General features: G+C 43.2%; 1 protein-coding gene across 2 annotated transcripts in view; it reads right to left on the bottom strand.

Moving 5' to 3' along the window:
* Positions 1 to 1,281, bottom strand: part of LOC140494937 (microfibrillar-associated protein 3-like) — a 40,095-nt gene extending 38,814 nt beyond the window's left edge. For both annotated transcript variants that reach the window (XM_072594552.1, XM_072594553.1), the window contains exon 1: positions 902 to 1,281. The gene's annotated coding sequence lies outside the window, so the exon portion shown is untranslated. The remainder of the gene's footprint in view (positions 1 to 901) is intronic.
* Between the last annotated feature and the right edge of the window lie 23,324 nt (positions 1,282 to 24,605).

Below are 24,605 nucleotides of genomic sequence, written 5' to 3'. Positions count from 1 at the left end.
TGCAGGGCAGTATAATAATAGGTTACAAAAAGGGAATACTTAAAGGGGAAAAATCATTAAAGTAACATGTGAAGAACTGCACTTGTTCTTCAAAATAGCCAGTGTAGACTCAATGGGGCTGAATGGCTTTGCTCTATTCTGAACAATTTTAAGATATATACAAACACCTCAGAACTGGGATAGCATTAAACCGAATCTGATTTCTTTCTACAGTATGTGTGCCAAACTCTGAGCAATTACTGTAAGTCTCTCACCAAAGACAGTGAGTGAAAGGACTTCAGATTTATTACAGAAGTTTGTTTTGATCAACGCAACTACAAAAAGAACCTCTGCACATACAACCAAATATGTAAAGACAAAAAGAAAAGCTGTATTACAGATGTACTGGTACAAAAAAAAGCTGTCAGTATACTATATAGCTAACATATGCAATGACCTGTGCTAGATATTGACTACATCAAAGGACATATACAATTAGAGACATTGCAAGAAACGACATATAAACAGAGGACATTCGGTTCCTTGCATCTGTGGTAGACAAAAAGAACTACCCGTCTAATTCCACTTCCCAGCTCTTGATCTATAACCTTGTAGGTTACACAGAACGTGTCCAAATATTAGGTGGCACATAGAATAAATTAGGTATGCAACCAAATATGATAAATATGTCCCTTTGAGAAGCATATGGTGACACTGCATTATCAAAGGGGCTATGAAAAAGGCGGATACATATAAAACATATATGATGATATTTATAAAGATTGTTTACATGTGTCGTATGAACCTGTGGTCATAAATACAGGCTTATGGAGTGCGTGGAGGTGTTAAACAGGCTATTCCTTACTCTCTCTCTACAATGGGAAGCAGGTAGCGTTAGCTGACAGTAAAGCATGTTACTCACCAGCTGATCCCTGTCCTCTACAACGGCAGTACTTTGTCCTCGTTCTCCTCTGCATGCACTGAGCTTCGGAAAAGCAACTCCCACCCCCACTTCAGCCTCTCATTGCACTCATTCTATAATCATTGCCCGTGCATTTAGTAAGCATTTTGTAAAAATAGAATTAAAAGAGGTTAATTCCCTGATTTAATCCGAGGCTGTGTCTCTATCTGTGCTTAACTTGTTGCAATTTTGCTTTCTGCACTGAACAGTCATCCCCTCCCCTTTTCCCTTTAACTGGAGGAGCCGATACCCCTAGACTGGGGCTTTTTTGTACAGTGACTGAGATGCAGCTCAGCTCTGCTTCTGCCTCCGCTACACTCACTCACTGACTGACGGCACAGTCAGCCCTGCCGCCCGGGACGCTGGATACAAACATCAGCGCCCAACCACTAGCGACAGTGCAAGGGCCCGCCCCGTAACCTGAATGACCCGCATCCTCACTGCGCGCAGAGCACCGCCCCGACCCGGGAATCTGAATGATCAAATGCGCACACTCCTTCCCACCCTCGCCCTGGCAGCTGTGTATTGAAGAATGCCTTCTCAACTTTTTTGTTGGTGCTGCACAGCTGATCGATTGCTACCAGGGGTCTCCGAATCCTTAATCCCATAATAAAGGAATTGCATTATTATAGCGCTTCGGGACCTAGCAAAGCACCCAGGAAAGTACTTTTAAGTGCAGAGGTAAAAACAATGACTGCAGATGCTGGAAACCAGATTCTGGATTAATGGTGCTAGAAGAGCACAGCAGTTCAGGCAGTATCCAAAGAGCTGCAAAATCGACGTTTCGGGCAAAAGCCCTTCATCATTCGCACACAGAAAGCTCCCCTGATGGCCACGAGAAACCACTCAGTTAATTCGCATTTCTTCAGGGATATTGCTGAAGGACTTTTTCATGTGACTTGTGATGTGAGCTTTTATGCTGGGCCAACATTTATTGTGGTTAAACAGAAAGTAGAAAAGCCTTACACTGTAGAATGATGTTAGACAGACCGGTCAAATAGGCTGAACAATGACAAATGGAACTTAATCCTGAAAAGAGTGAGTTGATGCACTTTGAAAGAACTCCAATGGAGTACATGTCAAATGCTAGGACCCTATGAAGTAGAGAGGATCAGCAGGACCCTGTGTACATCTCCACAGATCCTTGGAGGCAGCAGGACAGGTAGATAGGTGGTTAAGAAGGCATATGACATAATTGCCTTTATTAATCAATGCAGTAAATACAACAGCAGGGAGCTTATGATGACCTGCATCACACATTAGTTAGGAGACAGCTGGAGAACAGTATGCAGTTCTGGTCGCCACACTACAGGAAAGAAGTGATTGTACTGAAGAAGATGCAGAGGACATTCACCAGAATGTTGCTTGAACTGGATCAATTCAGCAACGGAGAGAGACTAGATAGGCTGTAATTGTTTTCCTTAGACGAGGGAAGGCTCAAGGGGTGACCCGACTGAGATGTGCTTAGATATGAGGGCATAGATAGGGAAAACATTTCCCCCTTGTAGAGGGCAATACTGGGGGGATTTTAAGGAGCAGGAGGTTTAGAGGGAATTTGAGAAACTTTTCCCCCTTGTAGAGGGCAATAGTGGGGGGATTTTAAGGAGCAGGAGGTTTAGAGGGAATTTGAGGGCTTTTGGAATCTGGTACTCACTGCCTGAAAGGAAGTAGAGACAGAAACCCTCAAGACATTTAAGAATTATTTAGATGAGCACTTGAAATGCATAGCATACACAGACGAAGTGCTAGAAAATGGGATTAGAATAAATAGATGTTTGATGACTGGTATTGGCATAATAACCTGAAGGGCCTTTTACCATGCTATTAAATCTCTATGACTCTATCCCTACACTTTGGCTTCCTAAGGCTACTTCAGAAGGTTAACTACATTTCTGTGAGTCTGGGATCACATGTATCATACTCAAGAGATCAAAATTGTACAAACTGAGTCATGCTAACTGACCCCTTAGGACTAATAATGATTCAAATGGGAGGTAGCCCCTTCCAGGCTATCCTAACATTTGGGAAGATCATTGTTATTCTGTATCAAGAGTCGATTTGCCTACCTTAAAACACTGGTGCACTAGTGATGGAGCACTGCACTTCCAGAGATGCTGCTTTTCAAATGGGCATTAAACTGAAGTCTCTTGTACCCTGTCAAGGGGATATAAAAGATCCCACGTTATTACTTTAAAGAAATGCTTTCTTTGGCCAAATTTATTCTAAGATCCAGCTTAGCAAAAACAGACAGCAATTGTTACATTACTGTTTGGAAAGATAGCTGTGTGCAAATTGGTTGCAACATTTTATACATTGCAATGGGGTGACACTACAAAAAATACTTCCTTGTCTGTTGGATGGGGTTGTGAAATTGAAATATAAATGCAAGTCTTTCTTCACTCCATATGCCTTGATGCCTTCACCAAACAAAAATCCAGTCTTGAAAAAAAATCAGATCCAAAACATAAGAACTGTTTTTATTGGTTTGTGAGTCTAGCACGAGGGGGGGGGCACAGACTTAAAATTACAGCCAAATTTCTCCAGTGCACAATTCAGAAACACGTGAAGGGTCTTAGATGTTTGGAGTTGTCTTCTGCAAATGGCAGTTGTTGTTAAACCTGAGACTGGTTATGTTAACCTAAAATTTTCAGGCATTTGGGGTAAAGATGGATTTGGGTTAGAGATTAGTCATAATCACATTAAATTGCAGAATTTGCTCAAGGGCTAAATGGTTTGCTCTTGTTCAGGATGTAGTTTCCTGGTCAGAAGGTTTACAATTTTCAAAACAAGAAATAGAAAATGGTGGAGAACTCAGCAGGTCCAGCAGCATCTGTAGAGAGAGAAAAACACAGGTTTATTTTGTTACCAGACCTGATGAGTTTCTCCACCACTTTCTGTTTTTACTTCAGACTTCCAGCATCCGCAATTCTTTGTTTTATTGTGATTTTCAAGATCTTTTTGAAGGAGACAAGACAACTGCTCTCAAGATTGCTTTTGATGGAACAGTGAGAGATGGATCTACCATTGTGAACCTACAAGTAGGATGGACCCAGCTGAGTAATATGTAGCTTCTTTCCTAGCCCACTCAAAACATCAGACAATAAAGTACTTTAAAATTATTAAACTATTTTAATACAGGGAAACACAGCAGCCAATTTAAACTCTGAAAAAATTGTAGAAGGAAAACACAAAGACATAAATGATGAACTACTATGTTAATTGTGGGTAAAATGTATATCAGGATAAGGAGGAGAACTCTCTGCCCTCTCTATTTGGGCATTTTGCAAACTTTTTACACCCAGCTGATTGGGCGAATAGAGCTTTGGATTAATGTCTTTTCTGAAATACGGAGCCCCGAACAATGAAAGGACCCAAAGAAAGCTGAGCATTTAAATAGCACCTTTCACCAGCTCAACTCATTCCAGCTGCTCACTGTTGTAATGTGGGATAATGCAGACCCCTTCAGCCAACTTACTTGAAACCGCAACACTTTTGAGTCAGAAGTAAGACTATTGCTGACTGAATATGGCTGATACGAACTGGAAATGCAAGACAATTTCAATGTAACTTAATGTGATTCTTGTGATAGACTACAAGACATGGCTTGTGAAAGGGAGTATTCTTCAGCTTGTCAACCGAGGAATTTAGCTTCAGGCATTTTAGCTTCTCCCAGAATGCTTTTTTATTTGCAGTAGCAAAATAGTAGGGAGTTGCCTATCTACCTACCTCAGAGAAAGGAAATTGAATGGCAGAAAATGGTATTGATGTAGTGTCATTTAAGAGTTCAGAATACACCAAAGTAAATCTATAGTTAAAAAGATACATTTGAAGGATTGTAATACAGGAAACAAAGCAGCCAATTTATGCACAGTAAGCTCTTCCAAAGAACAATTCTGTTTGTTTGAGGGCTATGTAATAACCAGAGAATTGCTGTTGGAAAAGAAATAGTCTCGTAATTGGGGCATGAGTGGGTTAAGAGAGATGGGGTGAGGAGAAATGATAGAGCAAAAGCCAAGCAAGAGAAATGAACTTCACGGGGAAATGTGTCACAAAATGAAAGAGTGGTTCAGCTTTAAGATCACGTACTTTGCACAGCTCTCCCACGGCCTCACAGTTGATAGTCATGTTCGCGTGTCCCAGCCACTGTGAGTTTGTTGTATTAACTATGCCTGTTCTAGGGCTGCTGCAGGACAGATAGTTTGTGGTGCTCATAGTTAGCTGCATATAAAATTAGGTCATGTTGCCACTCTACATGCATTGGCCCCAGCCATTTGAAACTTTGTGCCAAATTGAGGGGCTTTGGCAATGCTTAGCATAAAAAGGAGAAGAAAAAGGTAACGTCAATCAGGCCGTAACTTTCTCCAGTTGGATTTAACACTTGAAGGGCTACGTTAACACATCAGCACTGTTACATACAGTAGAGTACGATACTAAAAAAAAGCATTCACAATTAATACGCAATGAAGTTTATTCATTTCTAGTCAAGTATTTGGGACTGTGGTCCTCAGCGCATTGATATCGTTCCTGCAGAATCTTCTTCATAAGCCAACACTGCAATGCTGTCACTGCAATGCTGTCACTGCAGTGCTGTGTAGGTGCATTTTGCTGCAGTATTTGCTTAACATGAGGATCACAGTAAGTAAAGTCAAAAAAAAAGAGCTTATATTTACATGAAGCCTCTGGTTTCACAAAGCAGCTCATAAAAAAAGGTTTATTGATGATAACAATAAGTACAACTTCATTTGGTCAGGGATAGTGACTAGTCTCTTAATTTTAATTTCAGTCATGGGATTTGCTAGGCCTGCCTTTATTGATGGTGGTGCAATTAAGAGTTAACCACATTGATGTAGAACTGCAGTCACATGTAGATCTGACCAGTTAAGAATAACAGATTTCTTTACTCAAAAACACTGGTGAAAGTAAATGTTTCTTTCACTGCAATTAACAAGCCTATCTTGTGTCACTGGACCCAAAACGTTAACTCTGATTTCTTTCCACTGATGCTGCCAGACCTGCTGAGCTTTTCCAGCAATTTCTGTTTTTGTTTCAGATTTACAGCATCCGCAGTTTTTTTTGGATTTTAGCATCGGCTCTGCATCGCAAACTCAGTGACATGACCACTATGCCACCATCTCCTCCATCCAGAGGTTGGAGTGGAGCTCCCTGACTCCACCCACATGCTATGTGTGATATCAGTACAATGGGTGGAGCTGACATAATATGAGCATTAACCATTACTTTATCCAACAAATAAGGTCAGTCAGTGTTGCACAGCAAGATCCAGAAGGCAGAAGCAATAAGTTTGTTTATGTTGGTTAGAGGAACAACATTAACCCATACAACACAACAGCATCTTCAAAATGACCACCCTTCCATCTGCCTGGAGCTGTCAAGGGCTGTAGTTTAAGATATTGACAGCGCCACCGATGCTGTGTTTGGCCAGTGCATGCATTGTGAAGGATGGGACTGGCCTTGTTGCTACGGAACTCTCCAAGCAGTTGGACCATTCCGTATCACCTGTCCTTTATGGAGAAATTTACAAAAGAGAAAAACCTTTGACTGCATGTACATCAGAAAGTGGTCAGCACGTAGCGTCCTCGAGACCCTGTGGGAAAAGGAGAGGGTGGATCATAACAGTTAGTTCCCTGAGCAGACTCTAGATCAGAGTGGTGCTGGAAAAGCACAGCCGGTCAGGCAGCATCCGAGGAGCAGGAAAATCGACGTTTCGGGCAAAAGCCCTTCATCAGGACTGACTGAGTCAGTCACTCCTGATGAAAGGCTTTTGCCCAAAACGTCGATTTTCCTGCTCCTCGGATGCTGCCTGACCTGCTGTGCTTTTCCAGCACCACTCTAATCTAGACTCTGATTTCCAGCATTTGCAGTCCTTACTTTTGCCTCCCTGAGCAGACTGTCAAAGTCATTTGGCAGGATGCCACATTGCCAGAACTTTTCAAGAAGCACCAAGACATCGCTCGACTAGTGGTGAGAAGGAGAGATCCTCTGTGAGATCCTCATATACATCACATGCTGCCCTCAATGACTGTCCCCCATCTCCTGCTTTGTAAATGAAGGCTCAAGAAAGAAGCAGTGGTTTTGGTCGAGGTTCATCCCAAGCTCCGCGACATGGGACTCTGTGCTCTACAGTCTGTTCCCTGGGACACATACCGAGACAAACATCAACTGCACCAAGATGGTGAGGACCATCAACTCGGCGCAAGAAGGTCTTTGGTCTGTCCGAAACATGTTGGTCTTCCATAACAAGGACTTGACCTCAACCGAGTTTTGCAGACCGGCACATTCCAAGCTCCTGGATTATGTGCTAAAGGACGCGCTAAAGCTTGGAGCAGCTTGGACCACTCTCTAAGTTCTCTCTGCCAAAGTTAAATGGGGATCCGTTCAGTTATCGGACCCTCCTGGTGCCTCAATCATATGTAAATATAACCTTGCACAAGAAAGAGATGTCTTTGGTTTGTTTGTTGGATAGTGTCTAACTCTAATATTTGTTTCTTCATATGCTATTGTACAGAACTGAACGGCATTTGTGACTACAGTTTAAATTTTAAAAAAGTGTCTGGCCAGAGATGCATTTGTGTGTGAGCCCTGATATACGTGCTCAGATCCTGAAGCAGAACTTGGAAGCCACAAGCATTTGACCATAAGACAGAGCCGAAGCAGGCCATTCTGCCCACTGAGTCTGCTCCACCATTCAATGAGGTCATGATTGATTTGATAAGCCTAAGTCTCCACTTTTCTGCTTAACCCTTGAATGCCCTAATGATAAAAAAAATTTATCTCAGCCTTGAGTATACTTCATGCCAGAGAGAGAGAGAGGATCAGCATGGATATGCTTCTTTGACCAGCAGCCTCAAAAAACAAACTGTTTGCTAGAACCAAACCAAACCAAACCAGAGAAAAGCTGAGCTGGGAGAACAGACCACTCCCCTTTTATTGTACAAGTGTTTTTTAAATCTTGAAAGCCTTTTTCCTGAGGCATTATCTATTAACTATAATCAAACTGGCCCTAAAACCCATCCAAATCAGACGCATCGGAACCTACATGTAGGGGTATGGGTGGGTTGCGCTTCAGCGGGTCGGTGTGGACTTGTTGGGCCGAAGGGCCGGTTTCCACACTGTAGAGTAATCTAATGTAATCTACGCATTTATGACCACTCTGAAAACAAAACCAAGGACAACTTAGCCTTGTTAAAGGAACAGCATCATCACATTCGAACCAGGTAGCTGAAGGCATAGATGTTGATGTTGGTTGGACAATAAGATCACAAGACATTCGAGCAGAATGTAGGCCATTCAGCCCATTCTCATGGACCTCCTCTGAACCCACTCCAGGGCCAGTACATCCTTCCTGAAATATGGGGCCTAAAACTACACACAATACTCCAAATGTGGTCTGACCAGAGCCTTAAAAAGCTTCAGAAGTACATTCCCGCTTTTATACTCAAGTCCTCTCAAAATAAATGCCAACATTGTATTTGCCTTCCTAACTACTGACCCAACCTGCAAGTTTACCTGGTTAGGGATGCTCAAAAGGCAAGGATTAAACAAGCACAGTTTTCTCCAAGGACTGTGGGGAAGAAAAGATTCCTGACAGAGAGAGAAGTGAGGCAGTAAAGAGATTTGGAAACAAAGATGAGAGTTTTTAAAATCAAGGTGCTGCTTGACCAGAAGTTCATGTATCTCAAGAGCACAGGGGTGATAGATGAACTGGAATTGCTGTGAATCATGGCACTCCCTACCTAAATGCACTGGAAATGACCCTACACAGCATAGACTTCAGCAATCTGTGAAGGTGGCTCACCACCATCTCACAAGGGCAGTTAGGGATGGGCAATAAATGCTGGCCAACACAGTGTCCATTCCTCAGAACCCTTCTACCATATCTTCTCCTGTACATTTCTTATAACTTACTCCTTCATATCTTTCTTTCATGATTTCTTTCAGCATTAACTGGGGAAGGGAGGGGATTAGCTTTAGGTGCTGTGTACATTTGGTGAGCCATTACAGAACAAACAGGCCAAATCGCTTCCTTTTGTGTTGTCACAGTTCTGTGATTCATCCCAAGATGCAATTCCCTGAGAATCAGCTGAATTACCTTTAAAAAGTGTTACAGAGGCGGAATTGGTTGGTCTTAGTTATGCCACAAATCAATTGTTGGAAGCTCATGACAGAGTCAAATATGGCACCAAGGTTGCAAAACATCTGGTTTGGACCCCTATGGCTGACAAGGAATGGGATTAAAATGCTAGCTAGCAAATGGAAGTTTGAGCAGTGACATGAAAACAGTGCTTCAGTCTTCCCAATTTTGAGTTTGAGCAAATTTCATCCAGTGCAGCGTGATGAATAATTGAGCAATAGCATTGGAAACTAGAGAGGCAATGGTGAGGTCGAGCTGGGTTTCGTCAGCATATTTGTGAATACTAATACTTGCTTTCAAATTTTGTAGCAGCCTTTGAACAACAAAGGAAAGAGAAAACAATGTGGGCTGATATCTGAAAGGATATTAAAAGTTCTGGTTTACCTCTCTCATAATCTTAGAACCTAGCATTGATGAAAAAGAGATTTGGGAAAAACACAGGCCACTGAGAAATCAAAATTATGTGGAAGCTTTGAAATATCATGAATATGAATAGGAATAGGTATATGAATAGAAAAGGTTTAGAGAGATATGGGCCAAATGCTGGTAAATAGGACTGGATTAATTTGGGATATCTGGTCGGCATGGATGAGTTGTTTCCGTGTTGTATGACTCGGTATCTCTGTACCAGGGAAGCAGGAGACCTGCTAAACGTTTGTGACTCACCTTTCACTCTCACTATTCAAGAATTCAAAAAAACATTAAACTGCAAATGTCTTTACCTTCCTGTTTGCATAGACATCCTTTTAAGCTTTATTATCTCTGGTTGTGTGTTTATGTTTGATGTCTTCTCAGGTTTAATAGATCATAAAATTCCACTCTCTTTCACTGAAAAAAAACCTTGGAATTGACTATCATTCATTTTCGGGGCAGAAGTGGGTACTGCAGAAGCTGGAGATTAGAGTCAAGATTAGAGTGGTGCTTGAAAAGCACAGCAGGTTAGGCAGCATCCGAGGAGCAGGAAAATCGACGTTTCGGGCAAAAGCCTTTCATCAGGAATGGCTTTTGATGAAGGGCTTTTGCCCGAAATGTTGATTTTCCTGCTCCTCAGATGCTGCCTAACCTGCTGTGCTTTTCCAGCACTACACTCTATCATTCTTTTTCGGTCTGGTAAAATAAGTTTGATTGGAAGTTGACAGCTACATGTTAAAAACTAAATAAAAATATTTGTTGTGATGATTTAAAAGAGGAGGGAAGCTGATCATTCCTTCTCACTTGGTTGTAACAAGTGTTATAAAGTGTCATCTGCTTGAGGGGTTTTTTCACAATGAAGATCTAAGACTCCTCTTCCTCTTCATGCCCCCATACCAGGCTATGCCCAAGCCCCATGGCCCTGTATGACCCCAGTGCTAGGCTATGGCACTTCTTTGCCCATTCATCATTATAAAACATGTAAAGGCAATTAACTATATATTACTCATTTAAAAAGCTTTCAAAAATTTGTTGCTTTTCACTTGTTACAAATTAGTCTTAATGTCACCCATTTAGACCTTTTAAAGTAACAATAGCAGAAACTAGAAACACTTGAAACCGTTTAACCTTGCAGAAGTAAACACTCTTGTGGCACAGCGATGGTGTCCTTCCCCCTGGACTGGGAGGCCCACGTTTGAGTCTCACCTGCTCCAGAGGTGTGGAATAACATCTCTGAACAAATGAATGAGGAAAAATAGATGAATGAAAAAATTAAATATTCTTCAATTGACAAAAGAGATCAGGAAAGCCAGAGCTACCAATTGAGAAAGCTTTTCCTGTGGCCCATCTGTTCCAACAAATTAATGGATGTCTCAGTTCTCAACCCAGGAATACTGGACAGTTTTAGCTTATGTCAGTAGGATCCCATAATGTTTATGTGATCTAACCAGGTCAATCCATGTTTCAAAGTTTGAACATAAGGGAGTGGAGAGAGGACCAGAGACTATAATATGGGCAAAGGAGGTTTTAGGGGAAGCTAGACCTTCCAAAGTGTGGGTGACGATGTGATGGAGCAATTTGAAGCACTAAGAACATAGAACATGAACAGGAACAGATGTGCCGAACATGATGCCATTCTAAACTAATCCCATCTGCTTACACATGGTCCATAACCTATTCTCAGCCTGTTCGTGTGTTTGTCCAAATGCCACTTAAGTGTTGCTATTACATCTATTTCCACCACCTCCTCTGACAGGCACGTCCCAGACACCTCCCACCCTCTGTGTAAAAAAAACTTGCCTTGCACATCTCCTTTAAACTTTTCCCACACACCTTAAGCCGAATGGTATTTGACATTTACACCATGGGAAAAGATTCCAGCTATCCACTCTAGCCATGCCTCTCATGACTTTACATACTTTTATTAAATCCCTCAGCTCTAGTGAGAACAATCCAAGTTTGTCCAACCTCTCCTTATAGCTAATACACTCCAACATCCTGGTAAACTTATTTTGCATTCTCTCCAAAGCCGCCACATCTTTTCTACACTGTGGCTACCAGAATGACATATAACGTTCCAAATGTGGCCTAACTAAAGTTCATACAGCTGCAACATGATTTGCCATCTGTTATGCTCAATTCCCCGACCATAGAAGGCAAACATGCTATATGCCTACCTTACCACCTTATCCAATTGTGTTGTCGCTTTCAGGGAGTTATGGCCTTGGACCCCAAGATCCCTCTGGATATCAACGTTTCTAATGGTCCAGCCATTTACTGCATACTTTCCTCTTACATTTGGCCTCCCAAAATGCTTCACCTCACACTTGACTGGATTAAAGTCCATCTGCCATTTCTCTGCCCAAATTCCAACTGATCTATGTCCTACTGTATCTTTGACCACCTTCCTCACTATTCACAACTCCACCTTATTCATTACTATACTAAAATTTATGGAATTATGATCACTATTTCCAAAATGCTTCCCTACTGAAACTCTCCCCCATTTGGACTTTTTATACATTGTTTCAAGAAACCCTCCTGGATGCACCTAACAAACTCTGCCCCATCTAAGCCCCTGGCACTAAGGGAGTCCTAGTCAATATTGGGGAAGATAAAAATCACCCACTGCTACAACCCAAACAGAGTGAAGTGTAAGTGAGAGACACAAGAGGAACATTATGGGAGTTTGCATCATGGCAGCATATTTTTGAACGATACAGTACCCTCGTCCTAAATTGTGGTCAAGTGAAACTGTTTGCTAAGCTTCTTAAAGAGTGCCACTCCTCCCAACTCACTTTCTCAACTTACAGCAGATGGTATTTTCTTGGGCAGTTGTGCAAAGCGGAAAAGGAGAGATTTCCCAAAACGAATAGTGTTAATAAGGCTCAGTTGAGGTGAAAACACTGGGAAAACACAGCTGAACCTTGAAACAGATCAAATAACCTCTGCTCATTGTCCTTTACATTCTCAGCCTCTGTCAGTTGTACCTCAGACGAACACCAATCAACCTGTTTAAACACACTATAAACATACTAACTGCAGGTGTGGCAATTGTTGATTAATAAGCCACAATATAATTTTATCTGAAAGCTATTTGCTTTAGATAATGTGAATGAAATTGTGTTCCATATTTCATTTATGGCTTCAACTCAGCTGTTTGCCAGTCACAATTTCTGAGCTTCCCTGAAATTCACAACTGACTGACACAGCAGGACCCTTCACAAGTTGTAATTATTTGTATTTGTCAGAGCCTTGGTTTTTTTTTCTTATTCCATCAAGTGTTTGATTGGCAGAATAAAACTTTAGAGACCATCCCTAATTTTCCTCAAGAAGGTGAAGCTGAGTCACTGCCTTGAAGACAACTCAATGGATTCCTGCGGCAATTCAGAGCAAGTTTAGAGGGAACCACATTGCTGTGGGTCTGGAGTCACATGCAGGGCAGACTAAGCATGAATGGTGTATTCACTTTCCTAAATTGGGGCCGTCAAGGGTTTATAGCGACAACGTAGTAATTTAATGGGCAATACTTCAGTAAGGAGTTCGACAAGGTTCCCCATGGGAGACTGATTAGCAAGGTTAGACCCCAGGGAATACAGGGAGAACTAGCCATTTGGATACCGAACTGGCTCAAAGGTAGAAGACAGAGGGTGGTGGTTGAGGGTTATTTTTCAGACTGGAGGCCCGTGACCAGTGGAGTGCCACGAGGATCGGTGCTGGGTCCTCTACTTTTTGTCATTTACATAAATGATTTGGATGCGAGCATAAGAGGTACAGATAGTACGTTTGCAGATGACACCAAAATTGGAGGTGTAGTGGACAGAGAAGAGGGTTACCTCAGATTACAACAGGATCTGGACCAGATGGGCCAATGGGCTGAGAAATGGAGATGGAGTTTAATTCAGATAAATGCGAGGTGCTGCATTTTGGGAAAGCAAATCAGAGCAGGACTTATACACTTAATGGTAAGGTCCTAGGGCGTGTTGCTGAACAAAGAGACCTTGGAGTGTAGGTTCATAGCTCCTTGAAAATGGAGTCACAGGTAGATAGGATAGTGACGAAGGCATTTGGTATGCTTTCCTTTATTGGTCAGAGTATTGAGTACAGGAGTTGGGAGGTCATGTTGCGGCTGTACAGGACATTAGTTAGGCCACTGTTGGAATATTGTGTGCAATTCTGGTGTCCTTCTTATCGGAAAGATGTTATGAAACTTGAAAGGGTTCAGAAAAGATTTACAAGGATGTTGCCAGGGTTGGAGGATTTGAGCTATAGGGAGAGGCTGAACAGGCTGGGGCATCAGAGGCTGAGGGGTGAGATTATAGAGGTTTACAAAATTATGAGGGGCATGGATAGGATAAATAGACAAAGTCTTTTCCCTGGGTTGGGGGAGTCCAGAACTAGGGGGCATAGGTTTAGGGTGAGAGGGGAAAGATATAAAAGAGACCTCAGGGGCAACTTTTTCATGCAGAGGGTGTTACATGTATAGAATGAGCTGCCAGAGAAAGTGGTGGAGGCTGGTACAATTGCAACATTTAAGAGGCATTTGGATGGGTATACGAATAGGAAGGGTTTGGAGGGATATGGACCGGTTGCTGGCAAGTGGGACTAGATTGGGTTGGGATATCTGGTCGGCATGGATGGGTTGGACCAAAGGGTCTGTTTCCAAGCTATACATCTCTATGACTCTATGAGTGTATAATACTGCAGTGCTAGCCTTTTAATTTCTTGAATGTTAACTGAATTTAACTTTAGTACAACCTCTATTCATTCACAGCATGTAGATGTTGCATTTCCTGCCCACACCTAATTGCCCAGAGGGTGATCAAGAGGCAGCCATTGTCTGGAGTCACATGTCGGCCAGACCAGGTAAGAATGGCAGATTCCCTTCCCTAAAGGGCATTAGCAAACTAGATACAATTTTCTTGACAATTGGCAAAGGTTTTTTGGTCATCATTAGGCTCTTCATTTCAGATTTCTTTTTAAAAACTGAATTCAAATTCAGGGCCAGATTCAAGCCCAGGTGCCCAGGACATTACCTGAGTATCTGGATTAATACTACTAGGCCATCACCTCCCATCAGGCTTTGCTGCTTTCAAATGTGGGCTGCTTCAGTATCTGAGGAGTCACAAATGGTGAACATTGGTGAACATCTCCACTTCGGACCTTATGATGGAGGGAAGGTCATTGATGAAGCAGCTGAAGATGGTTGGGTCCAGGACACTAGCCTGAGGAACTCCTGCAGAGATGAGATGACTGACCTCCAACAACCATAACCATCTTCCTACGTTCCAGGTATGATTCTAACCAGGTGAAAGCTTTTCCTCTGATTTCCATTGACTCCTGTTTTACTAGAACGCCTTGATGTCACAGAAATGTAGCCTTCTGTCAAAGCAGTCATTCTCATTTCCCTCAAATTCAGCTCTTTTATTTATATTTGGACGAGGACTGTAACTAGGCCAGGGGTTGAGTGGCCCTGGTGGAATTGAGCAAGTCATTGCAGAGCAGGTGCTGCTTGATAGCACTGTTGATGACCCCTTCTACCACTTTACAGATGATGATGGCTGAGTTGAATTTGCTCTGATCTTTGGCATAGGACATATCTGGGCACATTTCCACACTTCCTGGTTAATTCCAGTGCTGTTGCTGTACTGATAGTTTGGCTCAGGGCACAGCTAGGTTCTCGGACACAAGTCTTCGGTACCATTGCTGGACTGTCACCAGGGCCCGTAGCCTTTGGAGTATCTTGGATGTTCAGCCTTATCTTAACATCGTATGGGTGAATTAAATTGGATTAATACTGGCATCCGTGATTTTGGGGACCTCCAGACGACACTGAAATAGATCGTCCACTTAACACTTCTGGCTGCCGATTATTGTGAGTGCTGCGGGCTTATCTTTAGCACCGGGCTATCTTGTTATGCTTCAGCTAGATTCAGGACCACACGTGAAATGCCTGCTTTGATGTCGGAGAAAGCGAAAAGCAAAACTTGAAATATTGTAATGCTGGACAGTTCAAGTGGAGTTCAACACGAGCATTATCAGGGAAACACTTACTCAATCAGGAACAATTTATAAAATTCAAAACCTTCCTGCCAGCTCAAAAACATTGACTAACAGAATTGTGATTTTCTCTGGGTGATATGAGTGGCTTATTAATGCAGAATGAGGTTAAAATAAATGCATTTTTTGAAAAAGGAAGTCTCTATGGTAGGAATCTGCTGCTACAGCATAGGAAATGTTAAGTGTCTTTTCTTTAATTTATCTTTTCGTGGGATGTAAATTGCATTTGTTGCCCCGTCTTAATTTAAGTGGCTTGTTAGCCCACTTCAGAGGGTATTTAAAAGCCAAACACATTATTGTGTCTGCACACGTATGCCAGACCAGGTAAAGTCTGCAGACTTCCCTCCCAGAAGGACTTTAGTGTGTCAGAATGGTTTTTACGACAATCAGTGGTGTTTACACAAAACCAGCTTTCAATTCCATATTTGATTAACAGCGCCATCCCTCAGCCTCTACTGAGCTTTTTAGTCTTTTTGAAGCTCAGGTACCCCTCAATATTCAGGACCCAGTTGTTGTCATCCTGCAGCTGTGACACTCTAATGGCACTATCAATTTGTTGGACTTTGTTGTGATTGACTGTTGGCATATATTTAGGTTTTCCTCTCTTTCTCTTGCTGCTTTTCTCTGACCCTGATCACCTCTAGTGTGGCGCTGGAAGCGAGCAGCAGCTCAGGCAGCATCCAAGGAGCAGGAGAATCAATGTTTCAGGAAGGGCTTTTGCCCAAAACATCGATTGTCCTGCTCCTCGGATGCTGCCTGACCTGCTGTGCTTTTCCAGCGCCACACTTTCAGACTCTGATCTCCAGCATCTGCAGTCCTCACTTTCCCCTCATCTCCTATGACTATTTTACCATTCTGAACAAAACAAAATTCTTTAGTTAATCCCCTGTGTCATTAGATTCCCCAAGAAAATTACAATTGTTGTGATGAAAATTCATAATGTATTGTTATTGTACTGGGTTCGAACATGGAAAAATGTATGGCCTCAGCTTTGACTTGTGTTCCTGAATTGAAGGTACTTGCATTTATTTGAGTGTTTGAGGTAAATAGTGCAATGCGTTAGAAGGCAAAAACAAATCTGCTGTTGTCTTGCGAATCAAAGAAAGACAGAACTGTCCAGAAGATCAGGCATTAAGTGCAAGTTCCGTGAGAGCAAAAAAGTTGCTGTTAGTCTAGCAATCTCCAAAAAAAAAATCAGGGCTGGGGAAACAGTCCTCAGTGGCTCAGAAGAAAACTCCAAAATTAGAATGATTTAGAGATGCCGGTGTTGGACTGGGGTGGACAAAGTTAAAAATCACACAACACCAGGTTATAGTCCAACAGGTTTAATTGGAAGCACACTAGCTTTCGGAGCGACGCTCCTTCATCAGGTGATTGTGGAGGGCTCGATCGTAACACAGAATTTATAGCAAAAATTTGCAGTGTGATGTAACTGAAATTATACATTGAAGAATTGATTGTCTGTTCAGCCTTTCATCTGTTAGAATACAGTGATAGTTTCACTTCTTTCATGTGTAAGTCACAAAACCCTTTTTTTTAAAAGTTGCATTCTCGGGTTAGCTGCTAACAATGGTGATAGCTAGACAATATGTTGAAGCTACAAGGTAAAAACAATGACTGCAGATGCTGAAAATCAAATACTGGATGAGTGGTGCTGGAAGAGCACAGCAGTTCAGGCAGCATCCAACGAGCAGCGAAATCAACGTTTCGGGCAAAAGCCCTTCATCAGGAATAAAGGCAGTGAGCCTGAAGCGTGGAGAGATAAGCTAGAGGAGGGTGGGGGTGGGGAGAGAGTAGCATAGAGTACAATGGGTGAGTGGGGGAGGAGATGAAGGTGATAGGTCAAGGAGGAGAGGGTGGAGTGGATAGGTGGAAAAGAAGATAGGCAGGTCGGACAAGTCAAGGAGACAGTAACTGAGCTGGAAGTTTGAAACTAGGATGAGGTGGGGGAAGGGGAAATGAGGAAGCTGTTGAAGTCCACATTGATGCCCTGGGGTTGAAGTGTTCCGAGGCGGAAGATGAGGCGTTCTTCCTCCAGGCGTCGGGTGGTGAGGGAGCGGCGGTGAAGGAGGCCCAGGACCTCCATGTCCTCGGCAGAGTGGGAGGGGGAGTTGAAATGTTGGGCCACGGGGCGGTTTGGTTGATTGGTGCGGGTGTCTCGGAGATGTTCCCTAAAGCGCTCTGCTAGGAGGCGTCCATCTCCCCAATGTAGAGGAGACCACATCGGGAGCAACGGATACAATAAATGATATTGGTGGATGTGCAGGTGAAACTTTGATGGATGTGGAAGGCTCCTTTAGGGCCTTGGATAGAGGTGAGGGAGGAGGTGTGGGCACAGGTTTTACAGTTCCTGCGGTGGCAGGGGAAAGTGCCAGAATGGGAGGGTGGGTCGTAGGGGGCTGTGGACCTGACCAGGTAGTCACGGAGGGAATGGTCTTTGCAGAAGGCGGAAAGGGGTGGGGAGGGAAATATATCCCTGGTGGTGGGGTCTTTTTGGAGGCGGCGGAAATGTCGGTGGATGATTTGGTTGATGTTGAAGCTGTTAGCCCCCTGTGTTCTCTGTCTATGACCTGATGTTTAGATTGATTCCAATCTAAAAAGTGAGATAACAGAGTTTTACATAAAATTCATGCAGTTTTTGAGCTCAGAGTTCTACATGAATGTATGTAGTTTTTGAGCAAAATGCAATGTAACTCTGCAAGTACAAAAAAATTCACCACACAAAATATATGTGTGCATGTGGGTCTTTGTCTGTCTGTGTGTGTATCTGTCTGGGGTGGGGGTTGTGAGTATGAGAAAGTGTGTGTGTGTGTGTAGTCAGTGCAGAGTGTCTTAAGTCTGTGAGGGGGTGCATGTGTGGGAGTGTGTGTGTCTATAAGGGAGTGTTTGGGTGTCTGTGTGCGCATCTGTGTGTACCTGTGTCCGTGTGTATGTGAGAGTGTGTGTGTGTAGGAATATCTGTGTGTGTGTATAGTGCAATGGTGATCCCCTGTAATGTGACATGAACCCAAGGTCCTGGTTGAGTCCCTCCCTATGGGTACAGAACTTAGCTATCAGCCTTTGCTCGGCCACTTTCCTCTGCTGCCTGTCCTGCAGTTAATTAAACACACTGATCAGAACTTTGGATCCAGTCCTTCAGAGTTCCCTACGCACCCTCATCCCACGTACTTCTCGTGTAGGCGACTTCTACTGCCTTCCAAAGGTACACAAAGCCAACACACCGGGACGTCCCATCGTGTGGGGCAATGGGACCCTATGTGAGAATCTCTCTGGCTATGTGGAAGGCATCTTGAAACCTATTGTACAGGGGATCTCCAGCTTCTGTCGCGACACTACGGATTTCTTACAGAAACTCAGCACCAACGGACCAGTCGAACCGGGAAATTCCTCGTCACAATGGACGTTTCCGCACTCTACACCAGCATCCCCCACAAGGATGGCATCGCAGTACTCAACACCAACAACTGCCAGTCTCCAAACACCATCCTACAACTCATCCGCTTTATCCTCGATCATAACGCCTTCACCTTTGACAACCAATTCTTCATCCAGACACACAGAACAGCCATGGGGACCAAATTTGCACCCGAATATGCCAACATTTTTATGCACAGGTTTGAACAAGATTTCTTCTCTATGCAGGATCTCCAACCAACATTGTACACCAGGTACATTGATGACATTTTCTTCCTCTGGACCAATGGCGAGGAGTCACTGATAAAACTACACAGTGACATCAACAAGTTCCATCCCACCATCAAACTCACCATGGATTACTCTCGACTGTCTGTCTCATTCTTGGACACGTGCGTCTCCATCAAGGACGGACACCTCAGCACCACACTCTACCGCAAACCCACAGACAACCTCACAATGCTACACTTCTCCAGCTTCCACCCAAAACATATTAAAACAGCCATTCCCTATGGACAAGCCCAACGCATACACCAGATCTGCTCAGATGAGGAGGAACGTGACGGACACCTGGAAGTATTCAAGGATGCCCTCACAAGAACGGGGTACGATGCTCAACTCCGCCCTCAGACCCCTCCCCTCCAACCGTAACAAGTACAGAACGCCCCTGGTGCTCACCTTCCACCCTACAAACCTTCGCATCAACCAAATCATCCGCCGACATTTCCGCCACCTCCAAAAAGTCCCCACCACCAGGGATATATTTCCCTCCCCACTCCTTTCCGCCTTCCGCAAAGACTGTTCCCTCCGTGACTACCTGGTCAGGTCCACACCCCACTACGACCCACCCTCCCATTCTGGCACTTTCCCCTGGGCCTCCTTCACCGCCGCTCCCTCACCACCAGACGCCTGGAGGAAGAACGCCTCATCTTCCGCCTCGGAACACTTCAACCCCAGGGCATCAATGTGGACTTCAACAGCTTCCTCATTTCCCATTCCCCCACCTCATCCTAGTTTCAAACTTCCAGCTCAGTAACTGTCTCCTTGACTTGTCTGGACTTGTCCGAACTGCCTATCTTCTTTTCCACCTATCCACTCCACCCTCTCCTACTTGACCTATCACCTTCATCTCCTCCCCCACTCTCCCATTGTACTCTATGCTACTTTCTCCACACCCCACCCTCTTCTAGCTTATCTTTCCATGCTTCAGGCTCACTGCCTTTATTCCTGATGAAGGGCTTTTGCCCGAAACGTCAATTTCGCTGCTCATTGGATGCTGCCTGAACTGCTGTGCTCTTCCAGCACCACTAATCCAGAGAACACAGGGGGCTAACACCTTCAACACTGCTCGTTGGATGCTGCCTGAACTGCTGTGCTCTTCCAGCACCACTAATCCAGTATTTGATTTTCAGCATCTGCAGTCATTGTTTTTACCTTCAACATATTGTCTAGCTAACACCATTGTTAACAGCTAACCCGAGAATGCAACTTTTAAAAAAAAGGGTTTTGTGACTTACACATGAAAGAAGTGAAACTATCACTGTATTCTAACAGATGAAAGGCTGAACAGACAATCAATTCTTCAATGTATAATTTCAGTTACATCACACTGCAAATTTTTGCTATAAATTCTGTGTTACGATCGAGCCCTCCACAATCACCTGATGAAGGAGCGTCGCTCCGAAAGCTAGTGTGCTTCCAATTAAACCTGTTGGACTATAACCTGGTGTTGTGTGATTTTTAACTTTGTACCCAAATTAGAAAACTGCTTTTGGTATGAAACACCGAAGGGTTTGCCCTGAAGGATTTTATAAATCAGTATGAATTAAGCTCCAGAAACCAATAACAGCCATGCCAACAGATCAAGGAAATTTAAAATGGAGACATGGTGCTGGGACTAGATTGGGTTGGGATATCTGGTCGGCATGGACGAGTTGGATTGAAGTGTCTGTTTCCATGCTGTAAATCTCTATGACTCTGTCACCCTATGACTGGGTATTCCATAAGATTGTTGTTGAAGGATATCTGTAAGAAGGCTGTTTCAAACAATTCTTAAATAGTGTGAAACATTCTTTGTGCTATTTAGTGTGTCATAAATATTGATATATCTTTGTTAAAATTACATCGACTACCTCTATGAATACGATCGGTCGGAGCATTCGTTACACTGCTCTTTCATCAGGGGCTAGCAGCTCTCCAAAAGCTGGTATTTTCAAATAAACCTGTTGGACTATAACCTGGTGGCGTGTGATTTTTGACCTTGTCCAACCCTCAGTCCAACACCAGCACCTCCACAATATGATCAGTGACTAACCACAATGGTAAACAAACTGCAAAAATAAAACATTTGGTATATCAAACCAGATCCCACTCTGGGTGTCTGACTTATCCAGTATTACCATCAGGTGGGATTGTAACACTGTTCTTATAAAGGCTGGCCCTGCCTTCACTGAACTAAATGCATCAATCATTTAGAGATCGGAAAGTACAGGAAAAGAGAAGATAGAATCAAAGAGTCATAGAGTCATACAGCACAGAGACAGACCCTTTCATCCAGCTCACCCATGCTGACCAAGTTTCCCAAACTAATCTAGTCACACTTGTCTATGTTTGACCCATATCCCTCAAACCTTTCCTATTCATGTACCTGTCCAAATGTTTGTAAAATGTTTTGAATATTGTAATTGTACCTGCATCTACCACTCCCTCTAGCAATTCAATCCACACACGCACCACCTTTGGGGTGAAAACATTGCCTCTCAGGTCCCTTTTAAATATTTTCCCTCTCACCTTAAACCTGTGTCCTCTCGTTTTGAAATCTCCTATCCTGGGGAAAGACCTTTGCTATTCACTTTATCTATGCTCCTCATGATTTTAGAAACCTCTAAAACCCCTCAACTTCCTATGCTGCAAGGAAAAAAGGCCGATCCAGCCTCTCCCGATTATTCTAGTCCTAGTAACATTTTTGTAAATCGTTTCTATACCCTTGACAATTTAATAATATTGTTCCTATAGCGACCAGAATTGTATGCAGTACTCCAAATACGGCATTACCCATGTCCTGTACAGTCTCAACATGACATCCTAACTCTATACTCAATGTTCGGACAAATACAGTCATAGAGTGTAAGGTTTGTGAAGGTTTGTAGCTCAGGTTGAGGTTTAGGATGTAGGTTTGCTCGCTAAGCTGTAGGTTTGATATCCAGACATTTCATTTTATGCATGAATTTTATGTAAAACTCTGTTATCTCACTTTTTAGATTGGAATCAATCTAAACATCAGGTCATAGACAGAGAACACAGGGGGCTAACACCTTCAACACATTGTCTAGCTATCACCATTGTTAACAGCTAACCCGAGAATGCAACTTTTAAAAAAAAGGGTTTTGTGACTTACACATGAAAGAAGTGAAACTATCACTGTATTCTAACAGATGAAAGGCTGAACGGACAATCAATTCTTCAATGTATAATTTCAGTTACGTCACACTGCAAATGTTTGCTATAAATCCTGTGTTACGATCGAGCCCTCCACAATCACCTGATGAAGGAGCGTCACTCCGAAAGCTAGTGTGCTTCCAATTAAACCTGTTGGACTATAACCTGGTGTTGTGTGATTTTTAACTTTGTACCCAAATTAGAAAACTGCTTTTGGTATGAAACACCGAAGGGTTTGCCCTGAAGGATTTTATAAATCAGTATGAATTAAGCTCCAGAAACCAATAACAGCCATGCCAAAAGATCAAGGAAATTTAAAATGGAGACATGGTGCTGGGACTAGATTGGGTTGGGATATCTGGTCGGCATGGACGAGTTGGACTGAAGTGTCTGTTTCCATGCTGTACATCTCTATGACTCTGTGACCCTATGACTGGGTATTCCATAAGATTGTTGTTGAAGGATATCTGTAAGAAGGCTGTTTCAAACAGTTCTTAAATAGTGTGAAACATTCTTTGTGCTATTTAGTGTGTCATAAATATTGATATATCTTTGTTAAAATTACATCGACTACCTCTATGAATACGATCGGTCGGAGCATTCGGTACACTGCTCTTTCATCAGGGGCTAGCAGCGCTCCAAAAGCTGGTATTTTCAAATAAACCTGTTGGACTATAACCTGGTGGCGTGTGATTTTTGACCTTGTCCAACCCTCAGTCCAACACCAGCACCTCCACAATATGATCAGTGACTAACCACAATGGTAAACAAACTGCAAAAATAAAACATTTGGTATATCAAACCAGATCCCACTCTGGGTGTCTGACTTATCCAGTATTACCATCAGGTGGGATTGTAACACTGTTCTTATAAAGGCTGGCCCTGCCTTCACTGAACTAAATGCATCAATCATTCAGAGATCGGAAAGTACAGGAAAAGAGAAGATAGAATCAAAGAGTCATAGAGTCATACAGCACAGAGACAGACCCTTTCATCCAGCTCACCCATGCTGACCAAGTTTCCCAAACTAATCTAGTCACACTTGTCTATGTTTGACCCATATCCCTCAAACCTTTCCTATTCATGTAACTGTCCAAATGTTTGTAAAATGTTTTGAATATTGTAATTGTACCTGCATCTACCACTCCCTCTAGCAATTCAATCCACACACGCACCACCTTTGGGGTGAAAACATTGCCTCTCAGGTCCCTTTTAAATATTTTCCCTCTCACCTTAAACCTGTGTCCTCTCGTTTTGAAATCTCCTATCCTGGGGAAAGACCTTTGCTATTCACTTTATCTATGCTCCTCATGATTTTAGAAACCTCTAAAACCCCTCAACTTCCTATGCTGCAAGTAAAAAAGGCCGATCCAGCCTCTCCCGATTATTCTAGTCCTGGTAACATTCTTGTAAATCATTTCTATACCCTTGACAATTTAATAATATTGTTCCTATAGCGACCAGAATTGTATGCAGTACTCCAAATACGGCGTTACCCATGTCCTGTACAGTCTCAACATGACATCTTAACTTCTATACTCAATGCTCTGACAAATAGAGTCATAGAGTGCAAGGTTTGTGAAGGTTTGTAGCTCAGGTTGAGGTTTAGGGTGTAGGTTTGCTCAAGGTAAAAACAATGACTGCAGATGCTGAAAACCAAATACTGGATTAGTGGTGCTGGAAGAGCACAGCAGTTCAGGCAGCATCCAACGAGCAGCGAAATCAACGTTTCGGGCAAAAGCCCTTCATCAGGAATAAAGGCAGTGAGCCTGCAGCGAGAGATAAGCTAGAGGAGGGTGGGGGTGGGGAGAGAGTAGCATAGAGTACAATGGGTGAGTGGGGGAGGAGATGAAGGTGATAGGTCAAGGAGGAGAGGGTGGAGTGGATAGGTGGAAAAGAAGATAGGCAGGTCGGACAAGTCAAGGAGACAGTAACTGAGCTGGAAGTTTGAAACTAGGATGAGGTGGGGGAAGGGGAAATGAGGAAGCTGTTGAAGTCCACATTGATGCCCTGGGGTTGAAGTGTTCCAAGGCGGAAGATGAGGCGTTCTTCCTCCAGGCGTCTGGTGGTGAGGGAGTGGCGGTGAAGGAGGCCCAGGACCTCCATGTCCTCGACAGAGTGGGAGGGGGAGTTGAAATGTTGGGCCACGGGGCGGTTTGGTTGATTGGTGCGGGTGTCTCGGAGATGTTC

Source organism: Chiloscyllium punctatum, chromosome 2, assembly GCF_047496795.1.
Source record: "Chiloscyllium punctatum isolate Juve2018m chromosome 2, sChiPun1.3, whole genome shotgun sequence".
NCBI classification, from domain to species: domain Eukaryota; kingdom Metazoa; phylum Chordata; class Chondrichthyes; order Orectolobiformes; family Hemiscylliidae; genus Chiloscyllium; species Chiloscyllium punctatum.
This window is presented reverse-complemented; position numbering and strand designations above follow the sequence as displayed.